At 43.9% G+C, this 20,558-nt stretch overlaps 1 long non-coding RNA gene across 1 annotated transcript; it reads right to left on the reverse strand.

Annotated features, from left to right (window-relative positions):
- Nucleotides 1-10,562: 10,562 nt before the first annotated feature.
- On the reverse strand, nucleotides 10,563-13,019 carry LOC147418354 (uncharacterized). Its single transcript, XR_015187363.1, has 3 exons — nucleotides 12,827-13,019; nucleotides 12,077-12,156; nucleotides 10,563-11,054 (listed from the first exon to the last, which is right to left on the reverse strand). It is a non-coding gene; the product is annotated as an uncharacterized LOC147418354 (long non-coding RNA).
- Between the last annotated feature and the right edge of the window lie 7,539 nt (nucleotides 13,020-20,558).

The raw sequence follows: 20,558 nt of genomic DNA on the forward strand, positions 1-20,558 counted from the left end.
TCATCATGAAGTATGCTGATGACTCTGTTTTTTAAATCACTTGGTACTTCACTCCATTTGTTTAGTATATAGTGTCTAAACAGCTCAGAGCAAAGACCACGCATGCGCGAGATCACCTTCTTGCCGTCATCATCCATGATGATGCCGCCGCTGATGTCGACGGAGTAAGGCAAGCCCTCTGGCCGGTGACGCGTGAACCTGGGTGTCCCGGTAGGGGTCTCTAGCGGCGTGTCGATGGGGGTACGGACGTCAGGTGTCTCCACCGGCGTCTGGGCGCCGAAGCGAGGAGTGTCGAGTGGGGTGGCTCCTGGCGGAGTAGGTAGAGGTGTGTAGCTTCTAGGAACAGTCAGCCGTGCAAAACCTGGCGTAGATGGCGATGCTGTGGCTGGTGTGGGGGCGGGCAAAGAAGGGGAGGGTAAAGAGCCTCGTCGAACACGAGGCGGTGTGGAGGCATCGGTGGCGGAATCCCCACAACAACCGCCACCGCCACCACTAGAGCGCCGGTGTCTAGACGAGTGTGACGCTCGTCTCGTCGACGCCGAAGCTTCAGAGCGCGCCGAATGCTCCGAAAGAGAGGGAGATGCGGATGGTGTAGGAACGCGCGATGATGCGCCAGAGCGATGACGCTCCACGTACCACTGTCTCTGCTGCGGTGACAAAGAAGAAAGAAACTCCTCATCATCCATACCTACATTAAACACACGAATATTTAAACTTAATATTGAATGAATAGAGTAGACAATGACGCAAAGACCATTAAATACAATGACGTAATGACGCATATAAATACAATGACGCAATGAATCGAGTGATAGAAGAGGCAAGTCGAAAACTCAGAATTTTCAATCAAAAGATGTGAGCGCGAGTAGAAAAGAGCGTTATACACCATGGAAGCTACTTAGAGAGCTAGAGCTTTTACAGCACGGAGCAAAATTGTTCAAATACAATATTTGTGGCTTTAAGAGATCTCTCTCTCATCCTCGCATAACTCAGCATAACTTCCTATATCTATATAGAGCTCTCCGTTTAAACACATATCCTCTGTTTCATTTTGTAGCTCCTCTGCATGCACCCCATATAGAGTAGTAGCATCTTGATGCTCGTCTGGCACCACCGCAGCGGCTTCTGATTGAGCATCTTCTCTGATCTCCTCCATTGATGTCGTTGTGATTGGCACATGGGCTACTAGCCTTCATACGTCCTTGCACTACGAGGGGCTACCTCTATGACGTACCACCAGTTTGATGTAGACTTTGTAGGATGAAATACTACCTGCCAGAGCCACATAACTTACATGAGAGCTTTCAAGCACATAACTTGTAAAAGGGGGATGTTAACTATTTATATACTTACTTGTTCACAATGCTCGGGTAGTACGAAAGTGTCTCTTAACACCGAGATTGCACATGACAATCCCAGATATGCGCTCATCATCTATGGTTCGCCATAGCGTGTCCCGGGATTTATCAAATCCGTCTAGCCACTCTCCAATGTACACTAGGGACTCTGATACCAACCAACCTTCTGCCATGCTACCCTCCGGACGTGCCTTTTGACGCACATATCCCTTAAGCGTTTTCATGAAACGCTCTAAGAAGAACATCCATCTGGAATGAACTGTGCCAGCTATTTCCACCTCATCAACTATGTGAACAAGAAGATGCACCTGAATGGTTAGTATTGTAGTAGGAAAATGTTTCTCAAACATGCACACAAGCTCCGCAGCATTTAGTTTGGCGAATGGTATGGAGTCTACGTCGATCTCCTTTTGTGAGATCCATTGCACCAGCTTTGCAAGTTTGTAGATTGTGTTACGGATGTCGAGAGACAAACATCCCTCAATGGCAACCGGTAAAATAAACTGTAAAGTATGTGCAGCAATGATATTAAAGTCCACATTTTATGCAATGATATTAAAGTCCACTATGAACGTACCTGACACATTTTATGCCAATCGTGTGACTTCAAACCGGTAAGCTTTCCTTCTTTAGTAAAACACGTTCGGAGCGAGTGCATTATGCCAGTGGGGGTCCGCAAAGATCGAATGGCCTCTTTTACTTTGCGTTCTTGGGCTCCTGTGAAAATCCATGGTGCTTTAGGAAGTTTTATCGATCCATCAGACGCTGTTTGCGGCCAATATTGCTCCATACGATCCACATTTCTAAGGTCAACTCTGGCTCCCAAAGTATCTTTCTTGCCGGTCAAATGGTCCCATAGTAGATTACCCACATTCTTGAATATGTGCATTGGATCGAGCAAGTGATTGATCACGAGTCGGGGCCAGTATGGTAACTCGTACCATAGAGATAGTCTCTTCATCCCTGGAGGCAATCCGTCATCGCACATCTCCTTCTGCTCTAACCATGCTTGTGCAGACATCCTTGGTGGCTCTCTTCCCAAAAAGCCGTCGCGTAACACATGATTCTCCGGAAGATACGCTTGATGACCTTCGTAGATTTGCTTCTTCAGTGAGGGTGCCCTACGTGCATTCAGTCTAGGTCCACATGTGACACATGCTCTGTATCCGCTTGTTTGAAGCCCTGCATGTATACACATGATAATAGATCAACTATGGGGAAAAACAAGATTTACAGTGTCTGAGAGAGGAGTGTCAATAGATCACCTGAGCATTCTGTTAGCCCGGGATAGTCATGCATGGTCCACATTAGAATACCTCTGATCAAAGCATTCCGTCGTCCTGTGTGTCGGCTCATATCCACCACCTCTATGCCAATCCACAATTGTTGTAGCTCTTCCAATAGTGGACGAAGATACACATCCATATTCCCCACTTTATATCGCCCTGGCACAATCAAGCTTAGCCATAGGTGCCCCTTCTTCGTAGTCAACCACGGGGGAATGTTGTAGTTGACGATGACAACGGGCCATACACGGTAAGATGTTGATCTTTGACCAAATGGATTTACGCCATCCATAGCCAGGCCTAAGCGCAAATTTCGAGCTTCCCTGGCAAAATCCGACCATGTTCCATCTATATGTTTCCAGGCTGCGCAATCTGCAGGAATTCGTAGCACACCATCCGAAGATTTATTCTCCTCATGCCATGATGCTAGGGCGGCCATGGACTTACATTCGAAGAAATGCTTGATGCGAGGAAGCAAAGGAAAATGTCGCAAAACCTTTTGTGGAATTTTTGTCCCGTGGAGATCTACTCGATATCTTTCGGAATCACATTTCGGACACTTCTCCATGTCTGTGTATTCCCCTCTGAAAAGAATGCAGTCATTAGGACAAGCGTGGATAGAATTGTAATCCATCCCCAAGTTTCGCAAAATCTTTCTTGCTTCATCTCGGGAATCTGGCATCACATTGTCAGCTGGTAGAATGTGCTCTTTCAGCAATCTACACAACATAAAAATATGATACAGTCGTGTAAAAATCTATCAGATCATTATACATTTAGAGTTCTATTAAAGTAAACTAATTGTAATAGATCACCTGAAAAGCGCTGTGACGTTAGTGTCACTCCATCCAAACTTTGCCTGCATGTTGAGAAGATATCTTTCAATCTAGACATACGTGCTCCATTATACAATGATGTATCGGCTTCACTTTTCATATCATCATAGATAAGCCTTTCTGAATCCATGATCGTCTCGATCATTTCATCAATCTCGGGCTCAAACATTGCCTCGTTGGGAATGTGCTCTGCATGATCATCCCCCGAGCTGTCAGAGGCTACATCTTGTGGCCTCACATATGCTGCTTGACCAAAGCGCCTGCGAATACGTCTATTGGGTTGCAAGATTGCTGCTTGTTGGCCAGCGTCAGAGTCCGACGAGTTATAATTGGCAACAACTCGATCTATAATAGATGGATCGAACTCGCCAAATTCGCGAACGTGCTGCAAAGAAACACGTCTTGTCCGTCGAACAGCATGCTTGCATTGATTACAAGGACATAAGACCCTCGTTGAGAGATAGGTGTTTCGGTTGGACTGTCCCACATCCTCGTCGCTACTCATAATGAGGATAAAAAACTTATAACCTGGACAACAAATTTAATATTCTATTGGCATTCTTCGTCTTATCTCTCTCTCTCTCTCTCTCTCTCTCTCTCTCTCTCTCTCTCTCTCTCTTTACCTCACATTCTCTAGTCATGTCCAATCCCCGCACACCTCGGTCTAGAGGTGCACGGAGATCAGAACCACCGGGTTATAATCTCGTCTTTATTGGTCAATACCTATATTTGTGGGTACAAGAAATCTAGACACCCACGTCTACATGATACTGCATGTAGTGGACAAAATCCCTTTGCCTCTTCTCTAGCTGTAGCACTTCACTTCATCTTAACATCTTTTCACAGTAGATCTTTTCACTGTTCGTCTAACTCTAAACCCTAAACCGTAGGTAATTCTTGCCTGGACTCGATCTAACGTAAATAAGCGTAAATCTAAATAAACGTAAATCTAACTAAAAATAAAGCTAAATCTAATTTAACGTAAGTCTAATGACTAGAGGTTGTCTAGATGGTCATTGTGTCGGGGATGTAGTGACTCTTGCCGCCCTGAAGATCCACCTTCTTCCCTATCTTCTGAAGACATTTCACCAGTACTTTTGGATCGACGGAGCCCACCATGAGTGAAGGCAGCAATACCCTATATTCCATTGAGGGCTTTCTTCACCCGCTTCATGCAGGCATCGCAGTCTATGGAGACCCGCATCTAATCTAATATAACGTAAATCTAAATCTAGCTTAAATAAACGTAAATCTAGTTAAAAATAAACCTAAATCTAATTTAATGTAAGTCTACATATAACCTAATCTTTAACGTCTTTTAAGATAGTTTCCTACGACGTTATAACTCTCTTCTTCCTGTGTGTGTGCGCGTGTGTGGATGTGTGTGCCAATAAAAAGAGATAAATGGTATAACCTTTCTATCACCCATGCCAAGTATGATAGATTGATTATGCCATTTCCCTCTTGAATAATAGGTCTTCAGTTCAACTCCTCGTCGGCTAGATCTTTAGGTCTTTTAATTTTAATTAGTTTCCTACGACGTTAAATTAGTTTCTCTCTCTTTCTCTCTCAATGTGTGTGCGTTTTTTTGGATCGTATGCATGTTTTCTTTCTCTTTTCCTCTCTCAATGTGTGCGTTTTTTGTTTATGCATGTTCTCTCTCTCTTTTCCTCTCTCAATGCGTGCGTTTTTTGTTTATGCATGCTCTCTCTCTCTTTTTCTCTCTCAATGTGTGTGTGCATTCTTTGTTTATGTATGTGTGTGCGTTTTTGTTTTTGTTTGTACTCTCTCTCTCTCTCTCTCTCTCTCTCTCTCTCTCTCTCTCAAAAACACTATGTGTGTGTGTGAGAGAGAGAGAGAGGGAGAGAGAAAGAGGGGAAGGGAACATGAGAATGAGGAGAGGGAAGGAGCATACCTGGCTCTCCTTCCTCTCCTCGTGTGTGTGTGTGTGTGTGTGTAGAAGAAAAAGAGAGAGAGAGAGAGAGAGAGAGAGAGAGAGTGAGGGAGAGCGTTACCTGCTCTTTGCTTGAGGGCGCCGAAAAACTCAGATATTTTTTTTACCCCAGCTGGCGTCGCTATGAGCGTCGCTATAAGCGTCGCTATGAGCGTCGCAAATTTACAAAGAAGACGCTTATAGCGACGCTCATAGCGACGCCGGGAATTTTTTTTTTGAGCGTCGCTGTGTGAGCGTCGCTAATATGAAGAGCCTCTTGTAGTGTAGATGGTCATTGTGTCGGGGATGTAGTGACTCTTGCCGCCCTGAAGATCCACCTTCTTCCCTATCTTCTGAAGACATTTCACCAGTACTTTTGGATCGACGGAGCCCACCATGAGTGAAGGCAGCAATACCCTATATTCCATTGAGGGCTTTCTTCACCCGCTTCATGCAGGCATCGCAGTCTATGGAGACCTAAATCTAATCTAATATAACGTAAATCTAAATCTAGCGTAAATAAACGTAAATCTAGTTAAAAATAAACCTAAATCTAATTTAATGTAAGTCTACATATAACCTAATCTTTGACGTCTTTTAAGATAGTTTCCTACGACATTATAACTCTCTTCTTCTTGTGTGTGTGCGCGTGTGTGGATGTGTGTGCCAATAAAAAGAGATAAATGGTATAACCTTTCTATCACCCATGCCAAGTATGATAGATTGATTATGCCATTTCCCTCTTGAATAATAGGTCTTGAGTTCAACTCCTCGTCGGCTAGATCTTTAGGTCTTTTAATTTTAATTAGTTTCCTACGACGTTAAATTAGTTTCTCTCTCTTTCTCTCTCAATGTGTGTGCGTTTTTTTGGATCGTATGCATGTTTTCTCTCTCTTTTCCTCTCTCAATGTGTGCGTTTTTTGTTTATGCATGTTCTCTCTCTCTTTTCCTCTCTCAATGCATGCGTTTTTTGTTTATGCATGCTCTCTCTCTCTTTTTCTCTCTCAATGTGTGTGTGCATTCTTTGTTTATGTATGTGTGTGTGCGTTTTTGTTTTTGTTTGTACTCTCTCTCTCTCTCTCTCTCTCTGTGTCTCAAAAACACTATGTGTGTGTGTGTATGTGTGTGTGTGTGTGTGAGAGAGAGAGAGAGAGAGAGAGAGAGGAGAGAGAAAGAGGGGAAGGGAACATGAGAATGAGGAGAGGGAAGGAGCATACCTGGCTCTCCTTCCTCTCCTCGTGTGTGTGTGTGTGTGTGTGTGTGTGTGTGTGTGTGTGTGTGGAGAAGAAAAAGAGAGAGAGAGAGAGAGAGAGAGAGAGAGAGAGAGAGAGAGAGAGAGTGAGGGAGAGCGTTACCTGCTCCTTGCTTGAGGGCGCCGAAAAACTCAGGTCTGAGATTTGAGTTTTTGGGCACGCTCGGTTATTTTTTTAGCCCAGCCGGCGTCGCTATGAGCGTCGCAAATTTCTTTGCGACGCTCATAGCGACGCCGCGAATTTTTTTTTTGAGCGTCGCTGTGTGAGCGTCGCTAATATGAATAGCCTCTTGTAGTGCTTGGATCAAAATCCATCGTTTGGCACACGCGCGCCCAAGAGAGAGAGAGAGAGAGGGGAGGGGGGGGAGGGAGGGAGAAAGAAAACGGGCCCACTAAAGACCACTCCAAGATAAGTAGAAGAATTCACGTACTCTAGAGTCTTCTACCCATATAACAAGCTTTGTGGATATCCACAAACTGCAGTAAATCCTCCTCCCATGTGTTCTACCCTCTTCAATGATAACTATGAGCATGAATTTATGATCTAGAGTCTTCTACCCATATAAGAAGCTTTGTGTATATCCACAAACTGCAGTATATCATCCTCCCATGTGTTCTACCCTCCTCAATGATAACTCTGAGCATGACTTTATGATCTAGCACACAAAATCTCTTTAAAAAACCAACATGTAGTGAAGCACGTATCCCCCCTCTCTCTGTTCATCTCCTTAGCCCATGTTCTAAGATGTAAGAATCCCCGTAGCTTGGTGCACTGCATAGAGAGAGAGAGAGAGAGAGAGAGAGAGAGAGAGAGAGAGAGAGAAGCACCCGTCTCTTCTAAGAGGTAGTATTCGATGCAATTTTTCTCCTCATAGATGCCTACTCTCTGTATCTCTACATTTTACATTCTTATACTTAGCTGTGAGTTACCCAGAGAGAGAGAGAGGGAGACTAGTCTTAAACTTAGAAGCAGCAATGTCGACCCAAACACATGGTAACATTCCATAATTATGCAAGTCACCCTTCGAGTTTGAAGAGAACTTGGTGAACGTGGCAACTTGTTCTTGTTTAATTACTAACCATACATGAATAACCTTCAGTTAAAAATTACATTGTTTGGATCCCTTCATCAATAATCACGTCGATCGGCTATCACCTTGCAAGAGTGATATGACAAGGATCCATGTAGACTGGTTCACTCCATGGAAGGAACATTTGAGGAAGTTTTTTTGTTTATGTAATATGTTTCCAAAAGTACATCCATGGATCCAAGCCATCTAAAATTTACTCTTTAATGGGCAAACACACATGTTTGTTGAGAAGCTGTAGGCTCCAATGAAGGCTATGTGGTGTTTGCTGATTGTGTTTGCAATTAGATCTGAAGTAAGCGCACAATTAGATCTGGATTAATGATAAAGGACAATGGGATAGGTAGCTACTAGGGCAAGTACTGTACATGCTTAAAAAAGGAAGCCTAGTAGTTTGGACTTGCAAGCCAAACATGACAAGGAAGTAGACTTAGTAGATCGCACTTGAATTGGTGCTAGTTCTTGTGGAGTAGTAAGACAACCAACACTAGGAAGTAGACTCCGGGTTAGCCAACAAGGACCAACCTAGACTAGCAAGTGCTCACACACTCGTAAGTGGACCACCTTAAGTGGGATAGTGAATTTAGACTCATAAATAGACCACCTTAAGTAAGTGGACTTGGACTAGTAAGTAGACCACTTGATGAGCAAGTAGACCAATATGATCAACGCATAGATTACTAACAAGTAAGTAGCTCACAACTAGTAAATAGAGTGTATGTTTGATCAACAGATTACTCCACACAAAATAGCTATGCAAAGAAAACACTAGGCCAAAACCAAGCAGTCTTGATGGGCTACCCAATGATTTTTTTTTGGAATATGGAGAGTTTTTGGTCCCATATCTTATGCCATTTGGAAAGAGTCTTTAGAATAAGATCTCTTCCTACTTCTATTAACACTGGAGTCATAAGTTTCATCCACAAAAGAGGGGATAAGGAGGACTTAGGGAATTGGAGATCCATCTCCTGTTTGACTTCTGTTTATAAAATATTTGCTCTTACTCTAGCTAGGAGAATAAGCCCTCATATGCATCATATTATTTTACACGAGCAAAAATGCTTCATCAAAGGCAGATTCATCCTAGATGCTATTATTACTTTGTGGGAAGCTCTAGACTTTGCTCAAGATAGTGACCAAGGATTTGTCTTTTTCAAAATTGACTTTGATAAAGCTTATGACAGAGTTGAATGGGATTTCATTTTTCAATCTCTGTAGGACATTAGATTTGGAAAAAATTTCATAAGATATGTATGTATTTGTGTTTGGGAATGCCTTTGCAAAAGTGGCCGTTAATGGAGAACTTTCTCACTGTTTTCCTTTGAGAAGGTCAATAAGGCAAGAGTGTCCAATTGCTCCTCTTCTATTTGCTATCTGTTCAGATGCCCTTGGATGGCTCATTAACTCTGCAATGAAAACAGGTTCCTTGAGGGCATCAAGATCCGTGATGCTAACAAAGAATTGGTACTTCAGCAATTTGCTAATGATACCAATGCTATCACCTCTGATGACCAAGCTCCTGTAGAAATTTTTTGGGATTGCTTAAACACCTTTTGTCTGGCAAGTGGATTTGTCATAAATCATTCTAAAACAGGAGTAAAGATCTCAAATGGTGCTGTTCCTTCTGTGATTTCTAATGCAGGTTGTCAGAAGATACAGGATGGTCAAGTGTTTAGACTACTTGGGATACCTATGGGCTTTAACGTCACCTTCTCCCAAAGGTGGGACTGGGTGATGAACAAATTTAAGCAAAAGCTTATGAAATGGCAGTGCTATCAATCCTCAGTTTCTGCTAGAGCTTTTGTCCTAAATCATTATATTTTTCCATCTCTTATCTACTTTCTTTCTTGCTAGAAACTAGCTAAGTATCAAATAAAGCAGGCAACTTCACTGGACAGAAACTTCTTATGGGGAGGGAGTGGTGATCACATCAAAATGTCTAAAGTTGCTTGGGATGTTTGCTGCCTACCTAAATTCAAAGGAAGATTGGGAATTCTGAATTCAGACCTGCTGGCAACTAAACTGGCGAGGAAATGGTGTACGAGAGCAGTCTCTTCTAATAATTACTAGGCATTACTGATAAAGAGGACTTTAAAACTTTTCAAACTCAGGGAATATAAAGCTTGGACCAATCTGGATGTGAGGGAGATCATGTCTTCCCCTGTAGACTTTATTGCTGCAGGGTCTAAACTGATGAAAAACATGTGGAATACCTGGCTGTCCATACAAGCTAATTGGGTTCCTCCTTCTTCCTTTAAGTCTAACACTTACTGTTTTATGTAAGATTCTATATGGTTTGGTCACTTTGCAACTAAGCTCAATGACAGGCTCTCAAGGAGATCTCACAGGTTCTTCAAAGTTGGAATCAAGAGGTGGGAGATCTATATAACAATTGGCAAGTAAAGACAGTGGCTGATCTATAGAAGGCATTTTCCATCTCCAATAGGGATGTCTTTCTAGGCTAGACAGACTGAATATCCCTTGGTTTTCAAGGTCCAGACTATCAACAAACAAATTGACTAATGTGGTTCAGATTACATATAAGCAATTTGGTGCAAACGGTGGATTCGAGGAAGCGTGCGCTTAGAGCTGCACCACGCATGGCATATGGAGTGCCAACAATGCATCAACTCCAGCTGCAAAAATGCATGCCCTTGGTCTTACACTCCATGCTTTACATCACTTCAATTGTGTGGGGTCCCTCTTATTTATCAACACAGAAAGAAGAAGAACATAACACAATGGACTGATATTTCACACGAAGTAATCAATCAAAATTGCAAGCTGGTCAAACGTGCTAGACTATTGTTGGTGAAGCCCTGTACACACTACAAAGTTTCATAAAAATTTGATGGGGACTGGAGTGTAAGTCATAGAGCCAATTCACATGAAGGGCTGGTTTGCAACCGGTTGCCAACCACCAGTTGCAAACCATTTTTTGTTTACATGAAATTATTTCAGAAAAAACTTTGCAACTGGTTTGCAGCCAGTAGTTCCCATTCCAACTCCTGCTCGAGAGGTGGAGCGAGCTGAAAACTGCAAAAAAAGACAAGCTTTTCTCACGTACGAAGCCTATTTCAAGCCATCCTCAATTATTAAAAACAAAAATTTCCGGTACGTGAGTCAAAATACTCATGGATTGTATTAATAATGCCTCCTTGTGATGGAGTGTATTGCCTGCTTGTTCATGAGACGAGCTGGGCGGGAACTGGGCCCTACACACAAAGCCTACTAGCTAGTTGCTGATGTGCTCTGGCTTGCAAAAACCTGCACCATTCTTGTTCAGAAGAAAGAGACGTAGCTGCAACAGAAACACATGCATTACTCATTCACGTAAGTCGTGAATCCTCTCTATCTCTCTCTCTCTCTCTCTCTCTCTCTCTCTCACACACACACACACACACACACACACACACACGCGCACGCACGCGCGCGCACACACACGTGAGTTAGTGCAGCACCCACCACCGTCGTATTGGCCATCTTCCTATGAATGATACGAGTTAGTTCTCTCTGTCTGAAGCTCATCAAGCACTAATTACTACGACTTAGACAAAAACACATTACTAGCATACAGATTGATAAAGATAGGAACAGTAAGAGAGTCTATTCAATCTCTCAATCTCAGCATGCATCTCTACCGTTGTATATACACGAGAAAGTTTTGACAGTTTCTTAGTTCAAAAAAATGGTCCGCTTCCCCTGTTTTTCTTGTAGCGTTCAACATCATGAGCTCATTTGAGTTCAAGGCCTACACTTTGCCATAAGATTACAAACTTCAAAAGAACTACATAGTACACTGTATAAACTCTATGTGCCATGTCTAATTTAAACACAACTTTGCACTTGCATAATATATACTCAGCCGATGATTTCCTTTGTAAGTCAAATGTAAAAAATACTCAGATATATGCTTTATTCTGCCAGAAATTTCCACACATTACCCAGTCTCATGCTCCTACAATGCAGATGTGACTATTGCGTACTTCCTCATGCAGCACTAGGTGTCCATGTAGGGGAATGATGCTCTAGTTTTCTCTTTGTTGCTCTACACTAGCTAGCTGGCTCCATTTAACTATTCTAGTTTATTTTTGCTGATTACAATTTACATGTTATCTCACAGCATAGACTTATTTATTTCTTGCAATCTTAGTGTTTTAATTGCCTCTATTTTTGTTATGCAGATGCTCATGGAGAAACAAACTTTTGGAGAGATCATGCGATGGTCTTTGCATGATGTTGTCAAGTTTGTGAAAGAGTTCTTAGGAGTTGAAGAGTATTGCAGGGCAGTAAGAGCACATCACATTACAGGGGCAATCTTACCATTAAATGGTTGGCATGATGTTGGGATTTCTGTGTCAAGTCATAGTAGACATGTTTTGAAAGGCTGGATCCAAGAGAAGCTGCAGCACAAGAAGCCGGAAACAAATTTCAGAAAGCCTCTCTCTTTTGATGACAGAAAAAAGCACTCAGCTATGCCCGAAGCAGTTGCCGGTAAGGATACCTTTCAAGAGTCCAGCCATGGGGACCCGGAGATCATTGTGAAAGCAAAAGTAGACATAGAGGATGACTACAGAAAACTATTCCGAAAAGTGAAGGAGGAAGATGAGAAACGGAAGCGTGGGAGAGCTTACTTGAAAGATGTTTCAAGTGCACAAAAAGATGCTTATAACAGGAATCTCAAAAGAATCAGACAATGGCTAGATGGAGTGGCAGGCTTAACAAAAGAGGAGTTTGCTCTAGTTGATCTCAAAACAAATGCTTTTGTAAAGAATGAAGTTTTCAAGCTTATTAGAAAGCAAAAGGTGGAGTTGGAGCCATTCTACATGCATAAGCAAGCTCGTGTGTGGGATGACGCAGAAATTTACGAGAAGTTGAAGGCGTTCAAGCACTACATCAACACAAAGGCTTCCATCAATAATGCCGTAAGCTGCCAAAAAAAGTCATCATCGTCAATCTCTACGGTCCAGAAGCATGCTCCGTGCAGTAGAGATATGGAAGACACTATTCTCAAGCACGCAGTACAAGAAGATGTAATCTTTGTTCGAGTGATTGGAAGCTTTTATTACATACCAGAAGAAGTGATAATCTTTGACAACTCCATACAAAAGAAAACTGGAAGGGCAGAGTTTTCCTTCATCAATGGAATGGACGAAGGGACTGCAACTATTGCGGTGGGCATATTCAGAGGCTCTGCAAGCATCCACCCATATGAAACTTGGCATGTGGAGATTTTGGAGGTTGTGCAAGGACTGGAAATGGCAGATCTTTTCATTCCTGGCTCACAACGCAAAGCAAATACTCTTGTCAAGGTAGTTTTCATTTAAGGTAAAATTTTGTGCACCCTGCTGTCTTTATTTATTTTCTTGTTTGTGACATTTTTTTCCAGGGAGAAGTTATCTGCATTCCTACAATGTTTTCTTGCAAAACAAAGTTTATTGAAGATTCCAGCCCTTTGAGTGAAGGACGTAGCAAGGTATAATAAGTATTTTATTATTTTTTCCTCTCTCTCTCTCTCTCTCTCTCTCTCTTTGCCTCGCTCACTAGCTTGCTCTTGCTACATTGCAATAGAGGATGCAACCCTAGAGTTTGTATGATACATGTGCATTCAATATGGTGTCTATCCATGGGCTTCTCCATTTGTACTCTCCTCAATCAAGGTGAAAATCAAAGAGATCAAATTGCACATGTCCACAATTTGCAGCATCATCACAACAAGATTTTTATTTTTGTTGTCTAGTTCAAATTCAGCCTCAACCAACAAACGAACATGACATTGTTACATGTAGAGACAGACTGAAGTGCACCTATTTGTAAAGAATTATTGGTGTATGAGAGCTTGTAGGATCTCCAATTGCATATCATACTTTTGTCTTGCATGGCAAATTATGTGCCTTGACTTGAGAAAGACCATGTACATGCAATGTGAGCCAAGGTATTTCCCTTAGCTTGTTTATAAGGCGGAGACAAAGCAGCTTTGCATTCATCTTTGCCCAAGGTTAATGCATTGTCTTGAATATGCAGATATGTCTTACCTATGTCACATCTTACATGAAATAGGATTGAGTTCTTTGGCTCTAACAAGAGGTTCCTTCTTCAAATTATTTTTTGTTGTTGGGTCCAAGGCAATAGTCACTAGGGTCCTTTTGCCTTGCTTTTACTTGACTCGGTAGGAGGGAGCATTTGTTGAGGTTGCTACTTTCTTTTCTTTTTTTTTTTGCGCCTGCGGGTTATTTTTCTTCTACAAGAATTTGACCATGACAAAATTTCTAATGTGTCTCCTCTTTGGTTGGGTGGTGGAGCTGGTATTAACATGTTTAGTCATTAACAAAAATGTCTTGTAGGCATCAAGATTAATTTACGCTCTTCTTTATCCACCAAAAATCTTAGTATGCCAAGAGACGATGGATTCAAATCTGCTATTGATTATTAAACCAAATTATTTTTTCCACAAAGTGATTTTTTCATTAGTTAGAAAAAATATGCCCTCACGGCTACAAATCTCTCTTGTGTGGAGGAGTCTCAAGGAGCCAGGCAGACTCTCCCTCGCTGAGTGTACAAGAAGTCTAACAAAATGGCTACATCAGCTGATAAGGGGAGTAAAAAACCATACAAGTGGAATGTAGTGCCAAGAAGGGGTGCCCTCCTGCAGTGTGTAGAAAAGGCCCTTACTCCACAGGGAGTGAAAGGCCAATCGCCATCAAATCGCTTGGTCCGAAGAGCCCTGGATGCAGTCCAGGGCCTCAAAGAGTGTGGATCAACTCCTGCCAAATAGCACGAATGGTCTGTTGGTGGTTCCAGTTGGCCCTCAAAGACTCGGGAGAATTTGGCCCTCTACATAAACGGCTGCTCAGAAGCATCCATCTCAGATCTCTCTCGTCTGTCCAAGGTGCTGCTGTGAAAGACAATGCTGTGATAGCACGAGGTTGTCCCCCTCACAAAGTGAATCGCCTGGCTCGAGGGCTCCTGCTCGTAACCCATCACTGGGCCAAAGGAGGTCGACTAGGCTGCTGCACCCCAAGTGAAGACTCCTCCTGGTGAAAGGAGAGCCAGTATGCATTATTCCTTAACCTTCCATCGCCAGGATGGTCCTCTTGCTTTTACAGGTTATGTGGATGCCGATTGGGCTGTTCAAGATCCTCTTCGACACTCTACATCGAGATATGTCTTCACACTCACCGGCGAAGCTATCACATGGACTTCCAAGTGCCAACTCACCATCGCACATTCTTCCACGGAGGCAAAGTACGTTGCGGCCTCGCTTGCTTCTCGCGAGGTCCTTTGTCTATCTCAACTCATCTATGAGATGTGGCTTCCCATCCCCATGGATCGAAGCCCTATTTCCCTCCACTGCGACAACCAATCAGCCATTAGTTTGGCTTCTACTCCTCGGCTCAGCTCAAAGACGCGGCACATTTCCATTGCCTATCATGCTTTGAAGGAATTGGTGGAGCATGGTTTCATTTCTCTCATCTACACTCCTACATCAGATACACTCCACTCCACTCCACTCCTCACCTAATTTAGGTCCACTATTCTCTCATCAACCACCACTAAATCAGTGGCCAGCTACCTCCTACATTAGCTTCTATTTAGCTCTAGCTACCACCCACAATCAACTCTCATTTATGTATATAAACAAGTGATGTATCAGTTCAATTCATCATGCAATGTAGCTTCATTATATTCACCTGAGTACTCTCTTTTTATCTCACTGTGCGCATTAGTGATTAGATTAGTATTTGTTTTCTTTTACTATCTCTAATGGATGTGTAGCTATATGCTCAGGAGATACAACCATGATATGCAAACTAGCTCCATCCGATACCAAGCTGGGGGTGTAGGATATCTTGCATAGGTGGGTAGGGTGTGAAGAGTCCCTATAGTAAGGTGGCAGGCTCAGAGTAGACTCACTGTATCTCTCTCTCTCTCTCTGGCCTGCTCATGATGTGCTCGGATCTGGTGGATCTCTCTTTGGTGTGCTCGTCGGGTCCGGTATCCCACAACTCTGGGTCGTCTCCTAGCTCTAACCACCTCTGCATGATGTAGAGTGACCCCTCTCTGTGTGGTAGGGATAGGGGGTGCTGGAGTCACTCAAAGAAAAAAATCTGTAAGCTGGGACCGTCTATCTCCACTAGGTGACTATAGCATCATATCTCTATGTCTATGAATCTCAAGAAGAAAGTGTGCAAGCTGTCTCTGGTCTCTGGACTCCATGAGCTCTTTGAGTGTAGGCTGTCCTGAAAACAAGGCAGTGTAGTGGCTTCGTATACCATGGTAGGCTCGACAACTGCAAACATAATGCTCCTCGCTCTCCACCTTTACTCTACATATCCTGCATATCCTATGCTCTCTAGGAATATGAGCTGCTCGCCCTGCCTCAATCTCTAGTCTATGTGAAGAGACTCGAAGCTGTCCGATGGCTACTCTAAAACTGTGAGGCATGTAAACATCCATGTATCTAGGCCTCTGGATTAAGCCGTCCTATAGAATAGTCATGAACTGATCCTTGTAGTACAGCATCTTCGATGGAAGAGACTGTCTTGATGTGATCCATGTCTCCCTGATATATAGCTGCCAAAGATCCTGTCTGAGGACCCGATTCCTCTCCTCATGGGAAAGGCGAATGAGTGGTGAGTCGGGGCCGTACTGAAAGGGTGGTAGCTGCTGGATATCCAAGCCATGGGTGTTGAACCACTATGTCATCTGTGCATACCATGATCCACTTTCTCCAGACTCAGCTAGCTGTCAGGATGCCTCAAGTGCTCTATATGATAGTCTGTCTGGGGGAGCTGTCGCACTCGCTGGATAAAACATACTGTCTAAAAAACAGCCTCTACTATCATAGGTGGTGCGGCTATCTCTGCTCTGATGATGTCATGTGCCACTGAGGGTTTCTCGCGTATCAAACGGGATAGCATGATAATCTGTGGGCGCTCAACCTGTGTCCACCAAGATCGTGTAAGACTCAGAGCCCAAATTGGTGTTGCATACATGAGAGCTGGAGTGATTAGTGTGTCAAAAATCCACCCCTTGGTGCGGGGCTCTTGAAAGTGTGCCTGGTGGCATCGTCGCTCTAGCATGGCTAGTTCCATGTATCCTTGTGTGATCCTGTCTTTGGCTGCACTTGCCATGGAAAATCGGCCTGTAGTAGCAGTAAAGGTGGTCCCCAAGTACACATATCAGTCAATGACCTCAACTCGCCCTCCTGCTAATCTGAAATTAGCTCTGGTCTTGACCTGTCTGGAAGTATGAAAAATGAGAACCTTGGTTTTACCAAGGTTCACTGTAAGACCTCTCCGTGTGCAAAAATCATCCAAAATCTGTAGATGTCGCTGTACTCCCATGATCAGCATATAACATAATGTGAACAGGTGTACTTGCTAAATCCACACTTCCTCCTCCATCTCGAAGGATATGCTCTGACAACGTTGATATATAGCCCAAACAAAGTCGGCGATAGAGGGCAACCTTCCTTCACACCAATGGTGCTAGCAAGAGATGATGAAGTGTCTCTCGGACAGCGTACTCTAGCTGACACGCACTCGTATAGAGAGAAAATCCCCCAAAGCATCTCTGAAGGAAATCCCAGTGTCAAAAGGCGCTGGAAGAGTCTGTCACGTGGGACTCTGTCAAAAGCTTTGCGGAAATCCACAAAGCAGCAATGTAGACACCTCTTTTGCTGTGGTCTATGGTGGAAAAGGCCCGCTTGAAGCCAGCCTGACTTGGTGCTCGTAGCCTTTTGCGCTCAGCATAAGAGCTCAACTCTGCCTCCAATATTGCTCCATAAAGTTTGGCCAATGTGTGACCAATCATGATAGTCCTGTAATTGCCTTGGTCAATATAAACGTGCTGAGTGTAAATATCAGAGAGAGCATGTGTGAAGTAGATAGTGGTGTGAGGTGTGGAGGTAGGTAATGTGTGTGGTGGGGGTGTGCTATCCAAAGAGAGAGAGAGATGTACGTATGGTCAGCCCCAATAGGTAGGGGAGGGATGGTAAGAGATGTAATTAAATGTGCAGCCTCTCTAGATCCAATGACATAATCCATTGTACTCCCTCCTTGTGGGGTTGATGAAGGGATGCATGTGAAGCCTCCTGAGTCCGGCCACTGGGTCATCCCATTATAAATAACGAGACGATGTTGTGAGCTTAGCCTGAGTAAGTGTCTCCCATAGGGCGTAGGCACTGATGTCCTCTCCACTCCTACCTCATCTAGCGGGTGTAGAAGCTCCGAATCCTCAAAGTCATATGTCTCACATTGTCTACTCTGTGTCCACTCATTGAAGTCTCCCATGAGGAAGACCTCGCCAAGGCGAGAGAGAGAGAGAGAGAGAGAGAGAGAGAGAAAGAAAGAAAGATATATTAACGTCTCGAAAGAGCCAAAATGGCCCATGAGAAAAAAACTATACATCTCGTAATACATCTCTCATCGACTGAAAAAGAAATAAGAGCTACTCAACACCATAGTGATGTTTGAGTCTACAAAGCTAAAACTAACCTCAAACTAAAAATATGTACAAATACATGACTAATTTCATCAAATCTGACCATCCACTCTCTATCTCCCTGTCCTCTATCCCAGGATATCCCGGATGGGTAGATCTAGTATAGAGAGTCCGCTGAAAGGTGGCACTCGTCCATGATGCCGAGCGATGATGGCTCTGATCTGGTGCAAATGGGAAGGACTGGGCCGTGACCGGGTGGTCGAGGGTGGCAAGTACGACACTGTGTAGTGGCCTGATCAAGACGGACTCCTCTAGGCCTCGATGGATGTGGTCTTGGGGGTGTGGTTGTATCCATAGGCGGAGTCTGTGTCCCAAAGTCCTCTCCATCTCCCTTGAAGAAGTCACGCATGGTGCGCTGTTGATCTGCTGATGGAGAACTGTCCTCTAATAGTCTGTCCCTATGCCTTCTTAGCTCCAGTAAAAAGAGTCCGAGACATCTCTGGTCCTCATAATCCATCACCTGGCATAATGGTCCAAAGCCATCTCTGAAAAGAGAGTGGTATCTCCCTCCGATCTTATAATAGACTGTATAGCGGCAAATGTAATGCTCCTCAGATTCCACCTCCTCGTGGCATAGCTGACACGTCCTATTTGTCTAAGCCATCTGCATGTATCTGCCTCTCTTGATACGTAGCTCATGGAAGGAGCTACGAATCTACGTGAAAGATGTACATCCATGTATGCTGACCATCTTCATGCCTAATGGCTCAGGAGGTCGTTGCCGGGTCCTCTCTGTCTCCAACTGCACAATATCTGATCTAATCACCCGGTTGCGCTCAATGCGCGTAAGTTGGAGGTGCGGGTAGTCCAGATTATACTGAAAGGGTGGAAGTGCATCCATATGTAGTCCATGTCTCCTAAACCATGTTTGTGTCTGTGCATACCAACAATCATGAACGCATCCTCTGCTAACTGTTTGGAGGAATCTAGTGCCAATCTCAAATATTTGTCTTGGGGGATCTCCCATATGCGATGTAGGCCTGTCACACTCTAAAATAGGGCCTCTGTAAATATGGAGGATGCTGCCATCTCCGCTCTGACAATAGCATGTGGTATTGATGCCTTGCACCGGATCATCTGTGCAATCATCATAACTAATGGTCTCTCCATCCGCCTCCACTCCTTTGTACTGAGGCTAGGCCCCCACACAATGGATCCATACAACAATGCTGGGGTGACCAGCAACTCGAACAACCAAAGCTTCGTGCACGGCTCCTGAAACTCTACATTGACACACTGCCTCTCAAGCCTCCCCAAAGCTGTGAAGCCCCTGTCCAATCTAGCATTTTCTGCTTGCTTCTGTGAGAAGCACGGACCCGTAAAAGTCACTCCTAAGTATAGTTAAGACCGTACCTGCTCCACCACCTCCCCTCTAAATGTGAACCAGTGCTCTGCTCGAGTGACCCATGCCTGTGTGGTGCTGAACATCATAGCCTTGGTTTTCCCAAGGTTCACTGTCAAGTCCCTATCTCTGGAGAGCATCGAACTGTCTATGCAGCCCCTGTGGAGAGTCCAAAATCAATACCACATTGTCTGCATACAAAAGAAGTGGTATCATCACCCTTGCCAGGATGGATCCTACATCACCATATGTATCCACATACTCTGAGAGCTCATCGATGTAAATCCCAAAGAGAGTGGGAGACAGTGGACATCCCTGTTTCACCCCAATGGTACTTTCAATAGCATATGAAAGTCCGGGCCCTCACCCTCCCAGTCCACCAACTCATACAATGCATAAATCCCCCATCAAATAGCCCGTGGAACTCCTATATCCTGTACCTCTGCATCAAATGAAATCTCGGGAGAGAATCAAATGCCTTGCGAAAGTCCACAAAGCAACAATATAGTCTCCTCCTGTCTCCCTGTGCCCGTTGCTCCTCTATCAATGCCCAAAGAGTCAATATGTGATCGAGAGTGGAGAACCCTCACCAAAAACTAGCCTGTCCTCTAGCCCTGTGGCCATGTCTCTCTGTCCAAACACTGAGCTCTCTCTCTAAGATAGACCCATAAATCTTGGCCAGGTAATGCCCAGTCATAGTGGTCCTATAATTGCCCTGTATCATTGGATCCCCACTTTTGAAAAGTGGGACTATGGTATTGGCCATCCAGCTGGTTGGAAAACCCTCACAAACCACCCTGTTAAACATGTGTGCCAAAAGGGGGGCCAATTCCCTACATGCATAGATGAAGTGCTCACCCACAAGCCCATCCTAATCTTGGGCTCTCTCATGTTGTAATCTGTTGATGGCCTCTACGACCTTATGCACAGTAAAGAAGTCGCTCATGTGCGGTCTAA

The sequence above is a fragment of the Adiantum capillus-veneris genome, chromosome 30 (genome assembly GCF_014529385.1).
Source record: "Adiantum capillus-veneris isolate H3 chromosome 30, ASM1452938v2, whole genome shotgun sequence".
Taxonomy (NCBI): Eukaryota; Viridiplantae; Streptophyta; class Polypodiopsida; order Polypodiales; family Pteridaceae; genus Adiantum; species Adiantum capillus-veneris.